The sequence below is a fragment of the Pinus tabuliformis genome, chromosome J, assembly GCF_031772625.1.
Source record: "Pinus tabuliformis cultivar Carrire ecotype Pingquan chromosome J, CPIR1, whole genome shotgun sequence".
Lineage (NCBI taxonomy): Eukaryota > Viridiplantae > Streptophyta > Pinopsida > Pinales > Pinaceae > Pinus > Pinus tabuliformis.
Window position 1 is genome coordinate 428,771,321 of NC_142295.1, and position 22,880 is coordinate 428,794,200.

Here is a 22,880-nt window from a genome sequence, read left to right on the forward strand (position 1 = left end):
CCAATTCATTCTGTTGCTGTGTCGAATATCCTTTTATGTCTATCCCTATAAGCAAAAACTGTATTATATCTATAAAGTGATCATCTGTGACACAAACATAAAAGAGTTGCATGTGAAATAACCCTTCTTCCAAACTTGTAGGCTCATCACTAGTCTCAATCCTGGAGAGGTGATCAGGACTAATATTCAGGTGCTCGGGCTTCATAATCACCTCAAATCATATTCCTAGAAAATAAAAAACCACCTGCAAGTATTCCACCCCAATGCAGGCTTATTGACCAGGTATTTTAGAGCAGAACAGTTGGTATACATTTTGAAGTGTGTGCATAATAGATAGTTCCAGAATTTCTGTAGCACGTACACCATTCTTAGTCCTTCACACTCTGTAGTCAAGTAGTTCTTCTCCGCCTTTGATAATTTCCTACTCGCAAATGCTGGATGCATCCACATGAACATGAAACTCCTTTTTCCAATCCGGGAACAATATAATGGGCGTGGTGACCATTTTTTCCTTCAAAATGTCTAAAATACTATGGAAATATTCGTCCTAGCAGAATTTTGCATCCTTTTTTAATAGTCTTTCCATTGGCATAGTTATTTGCACATACACCTTGATGAACTTTTTGTAATATCTAGCATGACCCAACGTTGCCCGCAACTATTTTACATTCTTTGGGGCCTCCAAATTAACATTGAAAACTATCTTTGTAGGGTCTACCATCAATCCTTGCTTGCAAACCACATGACCCAACAATATTCCATAAGGTAAGCATAATATGCATTTTTTTAGGTTAAGGGTGATCTAATGTCTTCGACAGGTATCCAGCGTGAGGCGTATACTAGCAATGTGGTGCTTGACCAACCCAAACATGATCCAATCATCAAAGTAGACTTCTAAAAACTTGTGGATGAATTCCTTAAAAGCCGCAATTACCACTCTTGAAAAGATCGCAGGCGCATTCTTCAACCCAAAAGGCATTACCGTATATTGAAAACAACCCCATTTCGTCACGAAGGTGGTCTTACTTCAATCCTCCAATGCGATCTTGATTTGATGGTACCCCGAGAAACCATCAGCAAATCAGTAGGCTTCCTTCCCTCCAACATTCTCCATCACTTCATCTATAAATGACGTAGAGAATGCGTCATGGACACACGCATCATTCAACTTCCTCAGGTCTACGCATATTCAAATTTCATTATGTTACTTCTTTTCTTGGACTACCATGGGACTTACCCAGTCTGATTCCTCCACAAGTTTAATGATCCCAACTTATGGCAACTTATCTAACTCCTTGCACATCTTTTACTTATACTTGGGATTTAATGAGTAGGGGCGCTGCTTTACAGGCTTTTCCTCTGGCTTCAAAGTAATCTTCATGATGCCGAAATCCCCTACTATCCTCTTTAGATTAGAGAAATTTTTGGGAAATAAGTCCTGATACTCGCCCAACAACTCTGCACCCTTATCAATTGTATATTCATCCCAATAGTCACCTATCTTAGCAAACTTTGGCTACCCGTCCAATCCAATATTTACCTGCTTAGTCTTTAAAGGCTTTGATATGTCAAGGATTACTGCCTTAGGTCCCTCAACCTCGTGTGGTCCTTTGGACTCAGGAATACTAATGTTTTCAGGGTCATCTTTGATTTCTTCTGTAGTCATATTATAACATTCTAGCGCATGGCACAATTGCATATTCCAATCTCGATAGACCCATGCTACCGGTTCCTCGGGTATTTTGAAGATCACTGCTTTGATTTCTTGGAGTGCCTCATCAATAAATTTAAAGCCATCTTCAAAGCTGAAAGTTAACAGGAAGATTTCCTTTAGGATATCCCATTCAGCCATCCCATGTTGCATCTCAGTTTCCAAGTACTAGTTCATTGGGATAGTATCCAAAGTGTGACAAAATATGTGAACCCATTCTAGCTGTGATTCCTCTCCCCATGCTTGAGTACATCATGCCAAATGTTCACACGGATCATCCTTCACTGTGTATTTCTTTGTCAGGCAGGTATTGGCGTACCCAAGTCTCAACTTCATCATCCTTTGATATTCTTTCCAATCGACAAAGCTTTCCTTATGCGAATGGACATGCTTAGCTCACAGTGCTAGATCTAGTGCTTGGAACTGATGCGCTTTTGGTACATCGCTTCAAACTTATAAAAAAAATTAACATCTTCTAACCCATGATAATAATGCAAATTCCTTACCTCAATGGATATGCATCAAAGTGATTTTGTCAACATATTACAGTGCAATGAGGAAACTTCATGCAATCAGTTCTACCAATGCTCAATCTATTCATCATAATCTAAAGTGTAGGAAGTATCCCTATCCCATGCAATTCGTCATCCACTGTAGGTTTGATCCCATCCTCATTGCATGCATTGATCTTATAAATCCAATTAGGATCGTCCTCTTCTTCATAACTTTGGACCAGTTGCGTATATTGTGCACCTTCACTTGGATCAATTGGAACAATGACCGGAGCTCCTTTCTTTCGAACGTCATCTTGCACTTCTTAAGATTAATAACCACGTCCATATCAAAAGCCCAATCAATTCCTAGTAGCGCAAGGTAAGGGTTACTATCGTCAACTATCTCAATCACTTCAAATTCAGCTAGCGCGCTCACTCCTTCAATATCTACCGTGACCCCATACATGCACCCCATAGGAATGATATTTTGCTAGTTTTCCATGCGTAGTTGGATAGGAGACCATTACAGTGTAGGTCTTGCCATTATTTCCCATGTTTTGTTTGGTATAACATTCAAATTAGACCCTAGATCGAGAATTACCTAATCCATTTCATACTTTCCAATTTGCACGGTTAGTCTCATTTCGTGACCCGTTCACTTATTCCTTTTTCCCAATTTGCACACTATGTGCTATTCTGGAGGAGTTTTAATTTTACTCATATTATTATCATTCAGTTCTTGTATCCCTTCTACTACCTTTCTATCCCTAAAAGCTTCATGCAAGTCTTCAGAAAGGTTGTTAGCAGTGAAGGATCTATGTCCTGCGCACCGTTGTTTCCACGAGACTTCTCTTGACTTCCTGATGTAGAGCTTTCAACGAAGCTCTTTTTAGCTTCCATAAAGGTTTCCTTTGTGTGTCTTAGATTGAATCCAATTACCTTCTCAACAACCTTGTGTACTTATCCTTTAGCCTTCAGATGCTTCCCCTTATCTTCTCCAATGGCTATGCCACTTCACGTCATGATATTAATGCTAGGCTCCTCTTCGCGAGGCTCCGCTCTCATCATTTGGATACTCTGCGTAGTTGTTTGGGATTTCTTTTCCTGCATCTTCTCTAATAGTAAGGGGAAATATTCTATAACATCAAAAACTACTGGTAATACTGACAGGAAGGGTGCGTTGGGATTTGGCAGTCGCGTGAAAAATGACCTGCCTCTCCACAATTGTAACAAATAACCTGTCTGCGACCCCTTCCAGCTCCTCCTTCTCGTCCTCTTCCTTGACCTTGGAATCCTCCGTGTGTTGCACCTGCACCCTAATCACGAGTCTAATTTTCCATATGCATCCTATACATAGGGGTCCGCTCCACCATTAGTTCATAGCTTCAGCAGTTGCGCTCATCATGCCCAACCGATTTGCATAAAGTGAAAAATTGTTGCTGTTGAGTTTACACAAACTTTTGCATGAGATGATAGTTATCAATCATGTGCTTCCAAAATATTTTATAGATAGTGCACCATAAGGCTACTCATGTGCTTGGCCCAACAGTATTTCAAGCTTTAGGGGGACAGGACCTCCCTCAATAAGGTAATTCTGATAGATTGGACAATGTTCCTTATCATGACCATGGCCTTTACACTTTAGGCACCAAAATTCCACACGCACCTCAGGCTGGACTTCCTTTCCCTTCTTAAGGCTTTGTAACTCCATGTGTGGGCTGGATAGTTGTGACAAAATATGTTGTACCCCCAGATTCATATCATGCACTAGTGAAGCTTCCAACCTCATGGAAATCTCTAAGGCTTCAACTTGCATTCCTATTTTCTATTACGCAGTGGTAATCTCAGATGAGGTAGGAGCAAAGCAATGTACCGGTCTCTATGTTGATCATCTATAATTATCATGTTAGCCTTCTCAATCAGATACTTCAATCATTGATAAAAGTACCACGCGGACTCGTTTACCCTTTGTTAAATCTCTTTAAATTTTGTTACCGACTGGGCTTGTGATTTGGGTTTCTTAAACTCATTGTTTAGTGCTTGTTGGGTTTCTAGCATAGTTGTGTTGGGTTTACCTCAGCAAAACTTGATATACCAACTCAATGCTCTATCCTACAATCCTGTGACTAGTTTTTCTTTCTTCACATTGTCATCAGTGATCTATTATGCCTTCCATACAACATCTGTGATGAACCAAAATTTCTTGGGGTCTTAAGTCCCCAAACCCTTAAATACATGCATCTTCATAGTGTTGGCCATGTTAAATGATGAAGGTGGATGTGGAGGCGAAGGTCTAGGTGTGTGAAGTGGAGGTGGAGGCGGAGGTGGAGTGTATGGATGAGGTATCCCTATGATACCCTGGCTTACGATATGCAGCTCACTTCATGGGGTTCTCAGAATACTACCTTCATCGTCACTATCAAATGATCCTAACAATGTACTATATTTAGAGCCTGAATCTATGTTCCTTAAAGGAATAACCCTCTTTTCACACAATAACATCTTAATTGAGGTCTTTAGGGATTTCAAGTACTACCTCTCGGTCCCTTGAAAAACCCGTAATTTGGTTCACTATAATTGGTGGATGTATCAATCATGAACTCAGTAATGAATCCTACCAGGATACTATCGATCCAGTGGTCAAAAACCCAAGCGATTTTATTTCTTAAGCCTCCAAGCACTTCATGAGTTCTGAGGTCCACACAATAGGGCCGTCAAGCTTCCATGTACCCTGATTATCTGCTAATTTGGACAACCAATCATGCAATAGACAGGGGAAAGAGAAGAAGAATATCTTGTGTTCGCTTGTGAATAGGTATCTATTCAGCCACTCTTCCTTCGACATGTGTGGATTCCTATTCTCCTGAGCTGCAAAGGTGTGTAGTTTCCAATCTACCCAGTTTTTAATTTATTTCTTAGTGAGGAACCACTGATCACCCATTCCATAGATAGATCACGGTCCCTATTACAGGGAAAAGTGTCTACTCAGAACTGCTTATCCCATTAAGGTGTGATAGCTAACTTAGAAACAAACAAAATAAAGCTACTTTCGTTTTTCCTTTATAAAGTATAGATAGAGAGGAACAAGGTAGACCAACCTCTGTCTTGTGCTAATCTCCTGGTTTGATTCCTCTCTTCCTTGATAGTCTTTCGCTACTTGTTCCCTTGCACGCCCAGCTTCACAGAGTACCTGTAAGATCACAGTAGCATAGCACTATACAAAGACATGGATCTATAATCATAAACAATCTAGGATCAGATGTAAATTGACCATACAAATGCAGCAAACATGAATGACACAAAAGTATGGAGGAAAACTTGAATAGCTTTTATTGATAAACAAGAAAAAGCCAAGAGGAGTTACAACCAGTTGTTCTGACCCAACATCAACCTCTCAGCAAGGAAGCCCCTCTTCACCTCATACAAAGCTTAGATCACCCAACAATCTGATGTTTGTCTCAAGAAACCAACAACAATTCCTTACAATATGCAAAATTCCAGCCTCTGGATCTCTGGGATGAGGGATCCATATATAGATATCTATAAGGGAGATGAGTCAGCTTATGATTTGATTAGTGTCTTCCCTCTGATAGTTCTTGCTTCCACTTGGAGATTGATGATCTCTTACTCATCCTTGGTCGAATTCAGAGAGGCAAGTGTCACAGGAGAAGTTTCTGGAAGCTTCCATTGCCTCTCCACCTCGTGGAATGACACTGCCATTTGTCATTTCTCGCCCATCGCACCCCATAGAAGGGATTTTTGAAATGCAACACACCCACACAGTGTACTTAGGTGAGATGCAATGCACTTGGCCTGTGGAGCAACTGAAATGATCCTGTTTTGACCAATTCTGAGCAGTTTTTCATGGAGAACTTCTGGGAGAAGCTGTAATCAGTTGACCTTGTTCCTTTAGGGGTTAGAACAACACTTTTAGGGACTTAGGAGCCCTTTGTTTATGGACATTTCATGCTTGGGGTTGTAGTGCCCAAAAATGTCTATAACAGTCCCGACAACGGAACCATTTGTTGGCTTGATGGGCCCGTACCCAGGTTCAAATTTATCTGCACCAACCAACAAAACCCTAAACTAATGGCCTTTTTGGTAACAACCCACGTAGCGCAGGCTGCAGTCTCACTAGAAGTAGTATTGGGGGATGACAGAAATAGGTTTCTGCATCTAGAGGTCTGTGTGATGGGTTCCTCCAACTTCTAGGGCTTAGTTATATCTTCGCGAAACCTAGCTCTTCCGACACATATAATTACAGTAATTCACATAAACAACATCTATACCTTCGTGAAGGTCTTTAAGCATTCATAACATCAATAAATCATATTGATCTAGTACTTTTGTGCATAAGATAAGCATTCATTCATATAATTTTAGATACAGAGCAAAAATACAAAAAATGCAGCAGTAAATACAAATACATGGAGGCACAATTTATGGATAAAAAACCACCTTTATTAGATTTTTTCTTTCAAGTACGAACTCTTCTTCCTTGCGCACTCAGCCTGAAAACATACCAAGGTCTCTGTGCACTCAGCTGCATGCGCTTTCCCCTTCGTCTAAGTATAGGAAACAGACTTTCATGCCTAATCTTACTTACCCAAACAATGATCTTCTATCAATGAGTTACCTCCTAGACTTGTTATGACCCTTCTATATATATTCTTTTATTTTACAATACCATGGTCCACAGACCATGGGTGCATCTCAAAACTTCTTATCTACTAACAAACTAAGGGACTAAAGTCCCTTTGACTCTTATTACCTTCGTGCTTCGCTTCCACAAATTGCAAAGACTTTACAATTATACAAAAAGTAAGTACCAAAACTTGATTGCATGGGACCCTATCCCAACAGAATATTTGATTTCATGCACAATACTTCATTTTTATGTGATCAACAATTTAACCCAACAACTTCAGGAATCAGATTATAGTGGAAAAATATATCAAAGACACCTTAATTCAGAGTTCAAACAACTTCATAAAAGTTCAGATGATGGTCAACGATAGTCAAACCCCTGGACGCTCCCTTCAAGTTAGCATGGGAGTGTCTTTGGCTTCCTAGATGCTACCTGGGCCTTAACATGCATGCGTCTAGGGATAAATTCTCCTAGTTCTATGCCTGCGTCCAAAACATAAACCCTAATTATTATGCAAGCTTCAAATCTGATACTTTGCTGCAGATCAATAATGTCAGGTGCACATAAATCATATTTCGACCATATAGAATACAAATAGTAGTTTTAGAAGAGATTTTCCCTCTACTTCATTCATCTTCATTCATGTCATCATCCTGTCTCTACTAGAGTCATGCAACAACAAATCTGTTAAATCATAAACATATATCTATCATGGCTATTAACATCATGACATCAATCTTTCATCAAGTGATTAGACTTGAAATATTAGAGTATAAGATAGGTGTAACATCATATCTTAAAGATTATGAACACAATAACACTTTTCTATTGAGTGACTCCATCAAGTTAGGGCATTCAATCTCATCAAGACATGACCACAGGTAGTGAGAGATCTAGAATACCAACCTCATAGTTATACTTCTTACATCAAGGTTATCAAGGTTATCATTATCAATAAGATCAATTAAGGTCATCCTATAAAAATTTACCAAAAACAACAAGAGTTCCATTCTCTCTTTCCATTTTCATCATGCTTATCACAACCATTATCATTGTATATGGAAATCAATGAGCTAACCTTCTATGATATCCATCATGTCTTATGTATGTCAAGAGTATCATTTACTAGTGTCAAGGTGCTAGCCCTTTTTTGGAATAGATGGATGTTAGCCAAACATCAAGTATATCAATGTATTAGCATTAGATAACCTCATAGAATTCAAGAAGATCAATAGGTGCATAATTTCATCATAGGAAACATAGATCCAAGTCACTTTAATATGCATGGATGATCCATTAAAGAAAGAGAAATCATAACTTAAGGTTTACCTAGCCATCAATGTTACTACTAAAAGACAACATATCATGCATACCTTATGGTATTCAAACACCTGTGCACCTTATCATTGGACATAGGTCTCTTGAACAATTTTGACATCTTTTCGTATAATGCCTCTTTACCTTTTCCAGCTCTAGCCATCCTTCCCGCATTTAAAATGATCCTCAAGAAGGATTCACCCACCACATCTCATCAAGGAGGTTATAAGCATTGATATACTCAATAATAAGTACAACCAATAAACATAATAATCAAATCCATAAATATAAACAAAAGTAATAGGCATCATAAGTCAAGAAGTACTTATCTTCAATGAGAGGTGATCCTCTCCCTTTTGAATCGATCTTCAAGAGCCATCAATGTCCATAGTCCATATACCAATGTTGACTTCAATTATCCAACTAGACCTATTAGGGATTATCCTTTCTAGGACTTCATCAATCTCTCACAAGCGCTGAAGAATTTTCTCATTGACCATACTAGGTTTCATATCCCATATTGTTTCCATAAACTAGGGTTAGAATCCATCAAACCCTAATAATCAAGTTGCCTATGGTTTTCTTCAAACCCTAGAATTCTTTTAGGTCTTCACCATACTATTCTTTCTTCCATCAATGTTGTCAACATCGAGGTGATCTCCATGGATTTTCTTCAGCCCAGCTCTGATACCATGTTAATTTTTCATAGGGATACATTGTTCTTTGCTTTGATAATTGAATTCATTCATTTAACATATTAATTTCACCTCACATCATCATTACATTATTCATATATACATCATTATTCATCATCATATGAAACTATTTAGAAAGAACAACATCATCATCATCAATGCAACAGAACATAAAGGAAGAACGGAAGAAAAGTGTGCAGACATAGAGATAGCAGGATTGGTTAGAGACCAGAGAAAAACCCACCATGGGGAAAGCCCTTGCAAATTCTTCTTCTTCTTAGATCATCATAAAATGATTCAACAAAAGAGAGTATAATGATCCATAAATTTATCTATGCAAAAAAAAACTATGATATCCATGAAATGAATCTAATCATGCTTATAATCAAAAACCTATTTCTAAGGACTGCAATGTGTTGTCACTATGTGTAGTCAACTGGTAACTCATATTTAGGTCCTGGACGCATGGAGGAGGAGTTTTGCGAGCATCTATAACACTCATGGACACTGTCTGCAGAACTGGATGACTGCATCTGGAACATATCTGGACGCTCCTAGGTGAACTAGATGAGGGTGTCTCGGGTAAAACATACTCACATCTACCTCAAACCCTAGATGCTTTCATAAGTATTATATGCGAGGGTCTATGGTAGATGGGATGCTCCCTAGACCATTATGGGCATGTGTCCGTAGAGCAAACTTGACTGCAGAAACCCTAGCCTCCCAGACACTCCCATAAAAACTTTATGCCAATGTCCAAGACTCCCCGGATGCTCTCAAGACCATACTTTGCAAGCTTCCATGGAGGAAAAACCTCAATTAAGAGCCAACATCCGAGATCCAGAAACCCTAGATGCGTGTAAGCTTTGACCCTGTAGATTTAGACCATTTGTGTGAGCTTTCCTCCGTCAAACCTATGCGAACTAAGACAATAAGAGAAGAGAGGATGGCTTGATAAATGTGTACAAATGAGCTTGAGGTATCTTCTATTTATAGGCTTTCATGGGGGTCCACTGGGGGTTGAGGTTGACCTGTCTAATTTAACATGTGCTTAGGGCTGACCTAAACCAATATAGATGAGTAGGTAAGTAAATTCAAAAAACAACTTCTGCTTGTCCAAATAAGGTGATCTTTAGATTGATTTTGGTCCTCTCGAAAAGAGAAATCTATTGGAATTATTATATTCATCATATGAGATGTACAAAGTGGAATTTGACTACAGTTGCAAAAATTTAAAAGAATACCATGAATTTGAGCAATACCAGCAGACGAAGGCTTGCTACTTTTTTGGTAGAAGATTACCAACATATGTACCACTTTCCTAAGATAGAAACACTCATGGATTCACTCTTCTATGCCACCAACATCTATTTTGGAATGAAATATGTTGTTAAGAGCTAGGTGAAGGAGCCATCAAAATTTCGACAGACACTCACCAACACATATAAGACAAGGTCTCTTAGGAGGGCCTATCAATTGTTGATCATTTTAGCTTGCAAAATCTACAGTCAGCAAAGCACAAAGACTTTTCTAGAAGGGTGGGAAATATTTATGAACCAAGTTGTGAAAAATGGGAAGTTGCTCAATTGGTTAGAGTTGTTGGCTTGATAGTTAAAGATCCATGTAGATAATACCATAAATTCTCCCAAGGGTATGCAAGCGATATTATATATGCATGCATATTTACTGGATGCAATTTGTGCACATAACACATTCCCTGGTATGAACTGGGCTTGGTCACCTCAAGATCCTACTGTGCACATCCATTACAAGTTTCTCTAAACTTGTAGTCATCGAGGGGTTATGGAGAAGCTAAGTAACCACTTCATCATTCTACTATACAAGATGATCTTTGAGGAAGAACCACCTTACATGTCGCCTGCGGAAATGGAGGCAATATCATAGATCACAGATTGGTTTTCCTCATTGGATGACACCTTCATTAGAGTGTTTGGCAAAGAGAACCCAGCACATGTTTTTCCAAGGTATGCCACTAACAAGCTCATCATATAAGAAGTGTCATATCATCTTGCCACAGGGTTGTCAGCTACTTTTCACAGGGAGAAGAAAGAAACATGGCTAACTCTTCCTATGCAAATTGGATTGTACAAGATAATATTGAAAATCACGGATACCGAAGGAAAAGTGATAGAGAAGTTTTCATTTGGTACTCGAGACTTTAACCCGTACAATCCACATGGTATTTGAAAAAAAACATTGTGCAAGAATTCACTTTCAATGGCTTAGCAGGACATTTCATTGGAAGGAGGAGGATCCATGGAAGAATTTCTATAATACCTCCAAAACCTGCAAGCTAGTTAGTTTCACAAGAACTTCACAGGTGACTCCATAGAAGGCAACAACTCTAGAAGTAGCGTCAATGGAATGGATCAACCCTATGCAGGATAAAGGAAAGAGAGGTTTCTCACAACCCGGGCAGAGAAATAAGTTGCAAGATGAAAGTGGATCCAACTATGATGAAAGTGGCTTTAGCAACAGAGGAAAAGAGGAAATAGAAGATGTGTAGAGGAGAGTGAAGGAAGAGGGAAGAGTAGAGGAGATTGGAGGAAGAAAAGTAGAAGCAAGAATAAGAAGAGAAGCATAAACATGAAGAATAAGAAAGGAAACATGTAATAGTAGAAGAAACAACATGGAAAAAAGTTGAAGAGCAAGAACAAAACTGACAACTAGAAAAGGACGAAGGAAGATAGATGTAGGATTAGGAGATTTCTCAGTAGATTTAAAATTTGATAGAGATCGATGACACGGAGGTGGAACCAGAGCCACAGAATCAAGATATTGACCTAATGTCTAGCACACAACAAGTCATTATTCAGTCTCCACCACCTCCAGTAGCAGAGTCAAGTCTAGGAGAGGAAGGGGAAGTTGTTACTCTTGAAGATGATTCGGTTATGGATATGTACAATCTATCGTATGATGAACTTAAGAAGAAGATTGTACAAGTGCATAAGAATAATTTTCCGGATGATATCACATCTTTTGCTTTTATAAGAGAAAGGGTAATTGTGGCCTATACCGGGAGAGATCTTGAAGCCATTGTCTCAACTAAATTGGCCTTCGCTCGCGTAGTGAAGTCAAACACTCAATGTCTGATGACAAAGAATAAGAAATTGGAAAAGAAATTTTAGGCTGCCAGGAAAGAGGTTGAAAAAATCTATGCAACAACTCATAATGCAGCTTCCACACAGGTCCACCTAGAGGAAATGAGGATAGTGATACTTAAGGAAGTATTGACACTTCGAGAGACCATGCATAATATCTATGAGGAGATTTTTATCGTGCACAAGGAAGTTGTCCTCATACATGGTTTGCAGCAACTGTGTAAATAATTTGACAAAACTATCAGAAATGTGCAAGTTGCGATCACTATCGTGCATGAATGGACAATTTGATACAAAGGGGCACTACTTAACTTAGGTAAGAAAATTAAGCCATAGGAAGCGCTAGAGAAATAAATATTGCGGATATTAATTCAAAACAACAAACAACTTGCCTCATTCATTGGTAACATTTAGGCCTCATATGAACATATATATAACAATCTAGATTTCTTGGTGAAGACCCATAGGATCCCATTAGTTGGCTTACTCACTGAAGAAAAACCTAGGAACCAAGTGTAGAGCATTGGAAAGGTATGTTTTAACGAATAACTTAGTGGTGTTTCAAGCATTAGTTGTAACCTTTTCTTTGTTATAAAATAAGGAGAATGTAATGAGAATGAGCACGAATGACCCAATCACTAATAGTTATCTTCTCTATGCAGGAAAAGACAAAAGTAGGAAGGTGCGGTGCAAAACGAGAGTTCCATGAGGAGATAACGGCTGTCCCTCCAAAACCAAATAAAATCCAGACCAGGGCGAGTAAATCAAGGTAGATCAATCCGGGACGAGATGAAGGACTGTCAGTTCAGGAGGCTAGGCAGAGAAAAGAGAGGAGTTAACAGTTTAAAAGATCCCTCAGGATCTTTGATCCTGAGGGATCGTCACTTTCAATTATTTTGTTGTTTAGTTAACTCCGCCATTACTTGTATAAAAAGGGGCAGCATCGAAGACTTCAGGGACTTTTGGATTATCTTGTATCTTTACTTTCTGTTTATAGACTTCACAGTTGGTTAAACTCAGACTACCGAGTCTCTTTGAGACTTAGTTTTGCTGTACTATCATTGATGCGTTAATATAATATATTTGGTGTTACTTTCTCCCTGCATCTGAAGTAAGTTACGGCGGTGTGCCATTGGAAGCTAAGGGCCCGGCTCCAACGGACACTGGCTGATTGTATCATTATAGTTTGGCTTTGTGTGGTTTGTTTATTGTTCTTAATAATCTGATATACTTACATGCTGTTCCATACTCGTTCATCAGTAGTTTTCCTTTTGTAAATCTTTGTAACAAGTTTACATCATATTTCCAGAATTGATCACATAACATTGTTCTGAGTTGTTCACTTCTGTTATAGAATTTATAAGTGGAACGTTTTAGCTACATATGGTTGGAGTGACGATCATAAGAAGATGGAATTAACGTTGTGTGTGGACTACTGGTGATCATTTCAGATTATGTGTACATATGATTGACGTTTCTTGTTTATGGTGGTTTGCTGTTCCATTTGATTAAGCTGTCTATTTGTACAAAAGATTGCTCTTTATTTGTATGTAAGTTGATGCCAAGAATTGAGAGTGTTGAACTCGCGAGATTTAGTTTCTTTACTGTCGTTCCTTTTACTGCTGTTCCATTTCTGAATTGCCGTTCCATTCTGCTTTCTTGCTGTTCCTTTTTACTTGCATTCATTGGTTTGGTGTGGGAGGAGGATCAAGGCTGTCGTGAGACACAGCAGACGCTATTATGCTCCCAGATCCATGATCCATACTCTAATTCCTTTTCCTTCATCAGTTTCTAGAGGGATGGGTTACTATTTCCGTACCCTTGATTGATAAAGTTGCCGCGTGTGATTTCTTTATGCAAAAGTAATTTAGCCATAGCTTAGCATCCGTTTACTCTTGTATTTCTTAGACCTATACTACTAAGCATTACTCTGACAAATAGCCTCAAATTGAGATACCCTTTACAATAACAAAACGCTCCCGGATTGACTTGTAATGTGAGATAACTAGAGGTGAAAAACACCCTTGTTACAGCTCTACATTTTGGCGCCGTTGCCGGGGAAAGGGTATAGCCATTTGTCTTTTAAACAGGGTACTGTACGAATCTGCTAGGGGAGAGTTGGATTTTAAAAACGGAAGGTAAGAACCTGCGTACGGAGCATGTAAAAGCCCTGCTCCACCGTCCGCTTTCCTAGCAGAATTGATTGGTTAAATAGGATTTAGCAGTTTAATTGGAGTGCATGACTAAGCAGAAAAAGACCCTTGTTACAGCTCTACATTTTGGCGCCGTTGCCGGGGAAAGGGTATAGCCATTTGTCTTTTAAACAGGGTAGTGTACGAATCTGCTAGGGGAGAGTTGGATTTTAAAAACGGAAGGTAAGAACCTGCGTACGGAGCATGTAAAAGCCCTGCTCCACCGTCCGCTTTCCTAGCAGAATTGATTGGTTAAATAGGATTTAGCAGTTTAATTGGAGTGCATGACTAAGCAGAAAAAGACCCTTGTTACAGCTCTACATTTTGGCGCCGTTGCCGGGGAAAGGGTATAGCCATTTGTCTTTTAAACAGGGTAGTGTTAGCCAAGGGGCCGGTGACCCTTGGACTAACGACCTTCATAGACGAAATCTATAAGAAAGCCGAATCTCAGCCATCAGTAGGTTATAGGAAAATCAATTCTAAACAGTCTACTAGTTCCCTTCAGGCCTTGGGATCACCATCTGAAGCCTTTGCTGAAGTGCACAGTCAAACAGAGGAGAAGGACTTTCAAGAAATTGAAAATTTGACTCCTGGACTATTGCACGAAGGGAATCTTAGTAACCTTTGCGAAGGAGGAGGAGAAACAGGGGAAATCGGGGAACCTAGATCTCCTATTGAACCAAACCAGCCTTTAAATAGCCCGGATAAAGGAAGCGCTGCAAAAATCCTCGTTGAAGGAATTCATTCACCTCAGACAGTTGGGACCATCATTATCCCTGATAAAGGGAGTGTTGTCAAAACAATCCCTGTTAAGACTATCCCTTCTCAACCAAGGAACACTCTCTTGGAAATTCCTGAAGATTACTGGCATATATTCGATCCCATGGCGCAGAATCAGCCAAACACCCAGACCTCCACATTGCAATATCCTATAGTAGATTCTGCAGCAAATGCGCCCATGAAAGCTATCCCTCTCCAGCATATCCCCACATTTCATGGCCTTACATCAGAAGATCCGGATGCATTCTTGTTTGAATTTGATGTATTATGTAGAGGATACGATTACACCACCGATCCCCAGAAATTAAAATTGTTCCCCTCCACATTAAAAGGGGCTGCTTTAAGATGGTTTATGGGCTTAGGTGGTGGGGTTATTAACAATTAGGATCAAATGAAAGAAGCCTTTTTAAAGAAATATCAGGATTACTGTAGGTCAAGAGAACTAAAAGATGAAATTTTTCAAATGTCAGCCAGACCAAACGAAACTCTAGAAGAATATGTGGAACGTTTCCAATATAACTTGCAAAGATCTCCCTATGCATCGTTACCTCTGCCTGATAACGTGTTGAAAACCGCATTAATAAGAGGTATGAAAGAACAATGGATTGAAACGTTGAATATTATGGAGAAAGAAGACATTTATCAGGAAAATTTTGCTGATATCATTGATCTGTGTATCAGGAGCTCAAGAGGCAGCACGAATAAAACCAGCAGAATATGATCGCTTTACCAGAGATAACAGAAGATCAACAGAGGGAGTAACATGAGTGGAACTTGGAAATTTGCTAGAAAATTTTAAAACTGATATCCTGGGGACATTAACTACACAGCTTGATATTGTGCAGGCTAAACAGAAGCAAGCAGAGGCGGAACAGAATCTAGCGGTTTTCTGCCCTCGATGCAGGAAGAAACATAGCCACAAGGAATGCCCGCTGGATACAGTCCAAATATGTGCTATCTGTACCAAGGACCACCTGACTGAAAGCTGCCCCTCACTTCCTGGTTTGAAGGCAGTATACAAAGAAGCAGAAGAGGAGCCAGAATCAGCGTATTTTATTAACCAGCATCGTCAATGGCAGCCTAGGCAATCTGGTATGTTTTCAGACCCCTCCTCTTCTTTTCAACCCCCGCAGTGCAATGCTCAGCAACAGAATATGTGGCAAAACCAGTCTCAGCCCCCGTTTTCGAATTGGTCACCTCAAATGTTTCCTACTCCGAATCCTTGGATGACCTAATTTGGTTGGCCAAACTTCCCTTATCCCCCACCATATTGGCAGAATAATTCATATCCTCCGCAGTGGACCCCTTCTACTTCGCAAGGTTCACCCTGGCAGACAAGCTGGCCAAAATCGACATATCAGCCAGCAGGATCAATTCCACTCCCTCAACCAACTCTGCCAGCCTTACAACAAAATCCCCAGCCTAATATGAGACCGCAGCTCCCAGGCCAACCCAACCCCAATCCAAATAATAGACCAGTTCAATCTCTTCAAATTATAGAATCCTCAGAGATTGAATCTGATCTGCGGGAGTGCAATGATCTTCAGTTAAGATCTGGGCGAATAATAGAAACTGAGGGACATAGAACAACTCACATTGAAGATCAGTTACCTATAGAACAGCCGTCACAACAGGAAGATGTAAATAAAGACCAGGCTCATCAGCAAGTAATTACATCTCCTCCACCTTTCCCAGAACGATTGGCCATTCCATGACCAACACAATATCCAGATTTTGATATTCTGGGAGAACTACAAAACTTGTATATAAGAATTCCATTCCTTCAAGCTATACAGGATATCCCCATATATGCAAAAACCATAAAAGACCTGTGTAGTAGAAAATCAAAAAGAAATGTAACCTCTAACCCAAGAGTCCAGGTAGTCGGCACCTTATCCGACCTCCTATCAGGAAAATAAACACCAGTTAAATACGAGGACCCTGGAAAGCCAATTGTCACTGTTCAAATCTATGGGCAGACCTTGACCAACGTCTTAGTTGATCTAGGGGCTGCAATTAACATCCTGACAACATCGACTTGCCAGAAGCTCGGAATTACATCGGTAGAACCTACTTCCACTTTGTTAGAACTAGCTGACCGATCAGTAATTAGACCAGAAGGCACCTTGTATGATGTCATGGTTTCAGTGGATTCCTGGGAATACCCGACCGATTTCCTGATAATTAATCCGAAAACCTGACTAGATGGACATCCGCTAATTCTAGGTAGACCGTGGCTCGCTACTGCTGACGCCTACATTGGTTGCTGGCAGGGAAACATGACCATAACCAGAGGGCCGGATATCAAAAATTTAATCTTGTACCCTCCAGCGCAGCCAAGCATCACAATGATGAGAACCAACCTGCGCCCTACCTCATATATCACTGACAATATTAGACCCCCATTAACAGTCCAGGAAGCGCTAGATTTCAAAGATCAAACGGAAGACGATGCCATCAATAAATTCATTAATCAAACAGAATCCACATCATATACACAATGTTTTATGATAAAAGCGGCATTTGATAACGAATTAGAGGAGGATCCTCTGAAAGACGAACATGACCAAATTATACCTGTGACTTCTGTCGCTAATAGCAAAGTAGTGCAAATTGAACCGGGGAAAACTTTAAATATTAACGCTAATCTGACACCAGATCAAGAGACAAAACTCATCCAGCTGTTACGAAAGTATCAGGAGGCATTTGCATGGGACTATCCCGATATGAAAGGGATTGATCCCCAGCTATGCACACATCATATTTATATCGAAAAAGATGCAAGACCTGTTCGTCAACCGCAAAGAAGACTCAACCCCCATTTAAAAGATGTTGTAAAGGCTGAGCTTCAGAAACTTTTAGATGTTGATTTTATTTATCCTATTTCTGACAGCAAATGGGTCTCTCCACTTGTGGTAGTACCTAAAAAGAACGGGAAATGGAGGATCTGTGTGGATTATAGAGAATTAAACAAAGCCACACAAAAAGATCACTTCCCTCTTCCATTCATAGATCAGGTACTGGACACCTTAGCAGGCAAGAAATTCTTTTCTTTCTTGGATGGCTTCAGTGGATACAATCAGATTCAGATTGCCCCTGAAGACCAGGATAAGACTACCTTTACTTGTCCCTGGGGAACGTTCGCTTATCGAGTCTTACCTTTTGGTTTATGTAATGCTCCAGCCACATTCCAAAGGGTTGTTCTTAGCATCTTTGTAGATTTAATTAATGATGGATTGGAAGTCTACATGGATGACTTCACACCATATGGAGATGACTTTGATCCAGCTCTAGATACTCTCGAAAAAGTCCTACAGCGCTGCATCGCTACCAGACTTTGCTTGAGTCACGAAAAGTGTTACATGATGATGACCGAAGGACTCATTCTGGGACACTATATTTCAGCAGCTGGTATTCAGGTAGACCCGGCTAAAATTCAAATACTTTTGCTTATTCCGACCCCCACTAATCAAACAGAGGTACGCAGTTTTCTTGGTTTTTCTGGGTATTATAGACGATTCATACAACATTATTCACATATTGCCGCACCTTTACATGCATTAACTGGAAATGTTGACTTCTTATGGACAGAGAAATGTGATCGAGCCTTCAAAGAATTAAAGAAGCTGGTATCTACAGCTCCAGTTCTCCGAGGACCTAATTGGAATTTACCATTCCAAATTTCAACTGACGCCTCAGACACAGCAATCGGTGCAGTTCTGGGCCAAGAAGAGGATAAAAGACCATACGCCATCTATTACATCAGCAAAAATTTGGCTCCGGCTGAATTAAATTACACTGTCACCGAAAAAGAATTTTTAGCTGTGATACACGCTGTTAATAAATTTAGACACTATATTACAGGCTATCCCGTTATTTTGTATACAGACCATTCTGCTATTAAGTATTTAGCAAATAAGCCTGTTACAAATGGAAGAATAACCAGGTGGTTGATCCTGTTGCAGGAGTTTGATATTACAATCAGGGATCGACCGGGGAAGGAGAACCCTGTAGCTGATTTCCTCTCACGAATACCAAAATCAGTTGAAGCAGCAGCAGTCGAGGACCAATTTCCAGACGAACACTTATTTGCTGTCGCTATTCAGACTCCCTGGTACGCTGATGTTGCTAACTATCTTGCAGTAGGTAAGCTTCCAAAACATTTAACCCCCAATGAACGGAAGCAGATTGTTCAGAAAAGCAATCGATTTTCGTGGGTTGGGGGCTATTTGTTTCACACAGGAGCAGATATGGAAATCAGAAGATGTATTCGAGAGGACGAAATCTTTGATATCTTGAAAGCCTGCCATGACGGGCCATGTGGAGGACATTTTGCTGAACGAAGAACAACACATAAAGTATTACAAACGGGATATTACTGGCCTACAATTTTCAAGGATGCGAAAAAATTTGTCCAGGCCTGTGATAGCTGTCAGCGTGCAGGACGACCTGGTCCAGCCGACGAAATGCCTTTGCGGCCTCAATTAGTGATCGAACCTTTCGAACGCTGGGCTCTGGACTTCGTCGGACCCATCAGCCCGCCATCAAACCAAAGAACCTACATTTTGGTGGCAACTGAATATGTTACCAAATGGGTTGAAGCGGAGGCATTGCCTAGAGCTACAGAAGATTCGGTAATACAGTTCTTGTTCCATTTGTTTGTACGTTATGGTCTTCCGAGGGAAGTAATTACAGACGGAGGACCACAATTTGTGGGCAATAAATTAGCTACAACACTCAATAACTATCGTGTCCAGCATAAAATTACTACCCCATACCATCCTCAGGCAAATGGGCAAGTGGAGAGCAGCAATAAGGTAATAGAGTCTATTTTGACAAAAACCGTTGCCTCACATCGGCGTGATTGGGCCGCCCGACTACCCGAGGCACTGTGGGCTTATCGAACCACATGGAGAAGCACCACCGGCTATTCACCATATCACTTAGTGTTTGGAAAGCAACCCATTTTTCCTATAGAATTCGAGATCCAAACGCTGCGAACGGCCCAAGAAGTCGGATTGGATTTAAGTGAAGCACAGAAAAATCGATTACAACAAATTAATGAATTAGATGAAGTAAGGCTCTCTTATTCAACAACAGCGAGCCAAATGGCATGATGCGCTTATCAAAAACAAGATATTTCATGAAGGAGACTGGGCTCTGTTATATGATTCTAGATTTCAGGATTTCCCGGGGAAGCTTCAGACTCGTTGGTTGGGACCATACGAGATTCAAAAAGTCCATGACAATGGGACCCTTACTCTGATCACAATCGATGGGTCTGGATATACATTTAAGGTAAACGGCCACCGAGTTCGTCTGTATCGCAAACCGCTCACTCGGGAATCTTTTTGTCAGCAGCTACGCCAAGATACTAACATTGAGATTATGGGCGAGGAAGCAAAAACTTCCTCACCTATAGATCAGTAAGAAATTCATCTTTTAGTACCACATCTTGTATATAAGATTGTAAATTTTGTATATATGTTTTTAGTATTTGTGCGTGCTGTTCCTTTTCAAAAGGAACAGCACTTGAGTGTTTTTTGCTGTTCCTTTTCAAAAGGAACAACACTTGTGTGTTTTTGCTGTTCCTTTTCAAAAGGAACAGCACTTGTGTGTTTTTGCTGTTCCTTTTCAAAAGGAACAACACTTTTGGGTTTTTGCTGTTCCTTTTCAAAAGGAACAGCACTTGTGGGTTTTTGCTGTTCCTTTTCAAAAGGAACAACACTTGTGTGTTTTTGTTGTTCCTTTTCAAAAGGAACAACACTTGTGTGTTTTTGCTGTTCCTTTTCAAAAAGAACAGCATTTGTGTGTTTTTGCTGTTCCTTGCTGTTCCTTTTCAAAAGGAACAGCACTTGTGTGTTTTTGCTGTTCCTTTTCAAAAGGAACAACACTTGAGTGTTTTTGCTGTTCCTTTTCAAAAGGAACAGCACTTGTGTGTTTTGCTGTTCCTTTTCAAAAGGAACAACACTTGTGTGTTTTTGCTGTTCCTTTTCAAAAGGAACAACACTTGTGTGTTTTGCTGTTCCTTTTCAAAAGGAACAACACTTTTGGGTTTTTGCTGTTCCTTTTCAAAAGGAACAACACTTGTGTGTTTTTGCTGTTCCTTTTCAAAAGGAACAACACTTGAGTATTTTTGGCTGTTCCTTTTTCAAAGGAAACAACATTTGTGTGCTTTTGCTGCCTTTTTTTTTAAGGCAATGCATCAGATGAACTCCTCCTCACCCTCCCTTTCAAAAAGGAGTAGTATGCTCTTGTCCCTTTCATATAAAGGATGTGTTGTCCATCCTCTTTCCAAGGCCATAAGTAGCAGCTATACATTTATGCAATGAATATAAAAGTCAGGATATATCGAGATCAGCATATCATAAATCGCTATCTTTAACAGCCCTAGTATTGATACAACAACAAAGGAAGGATCCACACACTCATCATTTTTTGCTGTCATGGTCTCACCTCCTCTGCCTTGTTGGAAAATTTCATCATGTTGAGTTCCTACAATTTTCTCTATTATTACTTGGAAATAAGAACAGAATATTTATATCTTCCTATTGGGATGACAAGACTTCTTCCGCCATTCCCACTCTTAAGGAGGGCTGAACCACCCTTATGTGTAATTACACAAGAGCAAAGTCTGTTTCAAAAAAAAAAAAAAAAAAAGAAAGAAGAAGAAGGAAAAAGCAAAATAAAAAGAAATTATTTGTCAAATGCAGGATAGGGGGTTTCATTAAAGAACCAGCCTACTATGATCATAAGATTGGAAGCGAAGTGGCATTCCCATCATGGCCACCACACCAGGGATATGGTCCAACAGGTTCACTACATAAACAAACCTTGGAACAGGGGGTCTCATTACGAGCCGGCCTGCCCACGTTTCGCGCCTCTCTGGTGAATGGCATCATGGTTATCTGGTTACCAAGCCAGCATGATGGCCTGCATTTTGACAAGAATTGCTCTTCAAAAATACACAAAGGACCATGGTTCCAGGGTGAAATAAACAACTCTGCCAAGGTTATGAACACCTGTCGGCAGCAGAGCTCTGTTAATGGTATCGGAGTCGTAATATATACACCAATTTGGATCATATCAAATACTTCTTTCTATCCTCGTAATAATTATATCTTACACTTTGATGGATACGTCGCATGAATATCTACCACCACCAATCATGGCAAAGGTATTGACTATGACTACCTCAGACCTTATATGAGTGCCAGACGTCCTATCCTCCTGTTTTTGCATCACATCACGCAGGCTTATGCAAAACGGCTGGGACAGCCTATCATATTGCGAGGGGGGGGGTGACCTCATTACTCCGCCGACCACGTGTTAGCACATCATTTGGAAATGATATGGTACGAAGGTACGGTATGGGTTAACGGCATGACAATGCTATTTTTGCAAAAAGTTGTTATTTACAATCAATTTTCATGCATGCTCTGTGTTTTTTTCTTGCCGCGATTACGTTCTTTGCGACAGGTAATTGCTGTTCCATCTAGGATCCCGAAACAAGAACCATGGGAGGCAAGGCTATCAGAAGCGAGCCTAGTGAGCTAGTAGTCTCCGAAGCTGCTCGGGAGATCCTAGAAAGGGCGGGGTGGCTAACTTAGTTTAGCCGCCTGCGTGAATCAAATGAAACTGTGGCCATGGAATTCCTGCAGAATTTGCAGGAAGAACACTCCGTAGTGGGTGGGAAGCAGATAATGGTCACGAAGGAAATAATCGCGGAAGTAACAGGATTACCAGCCTCAGGACCAATATGGACGATAAAGAAAGAGAGGTTGCAAAAGATCATAGAAATTTTCCAAGACGAAGGACAGAATCTAACAGTGAAGGGAAAAGGAGTGCTGCCGGCAATGCTAGGAGAACCCTGGAGCGAATTGGCAAAGGTGGTACAGAGCTACATCACCTGCGAGGGGCG